The following is a 1,888-nucleotide window of genomic DNA, read 5'->3' as shown; positions in this document are numbered from 1 at the left end:
AGTATCAAAAAAAGTATTTTAATCCCAAGAGTAACCACTAAAAATATGCAAAGAGCTCTAGCTAAGAATTAAAATGAAATACTAAACCATATTAATTCCAAAAAAAGGCAAGAAAAGTGGAACCAAGAAACAAGTCATATCAGAAAAATAGAAAACAAATAAAAATGAGAGAACTAAATCCAACCATATCAATAATTATCTTAAATGTAGATTGACTAAATGCTATAATAAAAAGAAATAGATTGTTTAGACTACATAAAAGTTGTGATTCAACTATATGTTATCTGCAAGAGATACATTAAATACAAAGACACATATAGGTTTAAAACTTAAAAACTGTAAAAGAAATATCATGCAAACACAAATCATAAGAAATATGGAATGGCTAGATTAATATCAGTCAAAATAGACTTCAAAATAAGACAGACTACCAAAAATACAGAACAATATTTCGTAATGACAAAAGGGTCATTTCATCAAAAGGCATAGCAATTATAAATGTGTGTTTAATAACAGAGCTTCAAAATGCATAAAGCAAAAACTGAAACAGCTAAACGGAGAAATAAACAAATCCACAATCATAGTTAAAGAGATGTTAACACCCCCTCTCAGTAATTGACAAAACAATGAGATTATTAAAAATCAAAAATGGTATAGAGTATCTCAACAATGCTATCAACCACTTTAACCTAATTGATGTTTATAGAACACTAGGCCAGATGTGGTGGCTCATGCCTATAATCCCAGAGTTTTGAGAGGCCAAGGTAGGAGGATCACTTGAGGCCAGCAGTTGGAGACCAGCATGGGCAACATAGCAAGACCCCATCTCTATTTAAAAATTAGCTGGGCATGGTGGCACATGCCTGTAGTCCCATCTATTTGGGAGGCTGAGAACACCACTGCACTCCAGCCTGAGTGACAGAGCAAGACTCTGTCTCTAAAAAACTAGAACAAATAAAAAAATAAAATAGAACACTAAACTCAACAACCACAGACTATACATTGTTTTCTAACCACATTGAAATTAAATTAGAAATCAATAACAAAAAGATATCTATTATAGCCTTCCAAATATTTGAAAATTAAACAACACATTTTCAAATAACCTACGCATCAAAGAAATCGCTTTTCGTCTGACATCTCAGCCAGGCAGCAGTGATTGCCACTGCTCTGTAAGCTTTGCAATGCTATCCAAGGATAACAAGAAGAAAGACCCCAGGAAGTTAGCCAAAAAAGACAAAAACCCAGTGAACAAATCCAGGGGCAAAGCCAAAAAGAAGTGGTCCAAAGGCAAAGTTTGGGACAAGCTCAATAACCAAGTCTTGTTTGACAATTCTACTGTAAGGAAGCTTTGTATGACAAACACTGTAAGGAAGTTTCCAGCTATAGGTTTATAACCCCAGCTGTGGTCTCTCTGAGATTGGAGATTTCAGGCTGCCTGGCTAGGGCAGCCCTTCAGGAGCTCCTTGGTAAAGGACTTATCAAACTGGTTTCAAAACACAGAGCTCAAGTCATTTACACCAGAAATACCAAAAGTGGAGATGCCACAGTTGCTGGTGAAGATGCATGAACAGGTCCAACTGACTGTATATTTGGAAAAACAAAACTTTGTTAAATAAAAAAACAAATCACAGGGAAATTAGAAATATTTTTAAACTGAATGAAATAAAAACATATTATATCAAATTTTATGGGATGTAGCAATGCAGTGCCTAGAGGGAAATTTTTAGTGTTTATTGCTTATATTAGGAAAGAAGAAAGATTTAAAATCAATTATTTAAGTTTCTATTTTAAGAAGCTAAAAAAAGAGCAAATTAAACCCAAAATATGTGAAAGGAGAGAAATCATAAATATAAAGCAGAAATCAAGAAAATAGAAAACAAAGAGT

General features: G+C 33.6%; 1 pseudogene; it reads left to right on the top strand.

Annotated features, from left to right (window-relative positions):
- Nucleotides 1–1,184: 1,184 nt before the first annotated feature.
- Nucleotides 1,185–1,570, top strand: LOC139361774 (small ribosomal subunit protein eS25-like; annotated as a pseudogene).
- Nucleotides 1,571–1,888: the final 318 nt, after the last annotated feature.

This window comes from Macaca nemestrina, chromosome 2, assembly GCF_043159975.1.
Source record: "Macaca nemestrina isolate mMacNem1 chromosome 2, mMacNem.hap1, whole genome shotgun sequence".
In the NCBI taxonomy this organism is placed as follows: Eukaryota; Metazoa; Chordata; class Mammalia; order Primates; family Cercopithecidae; genus Macaca; species Macaca nemestrina.
This window is presented reverse-complemented; position numbering and strand designations above follow the sequence as displayed.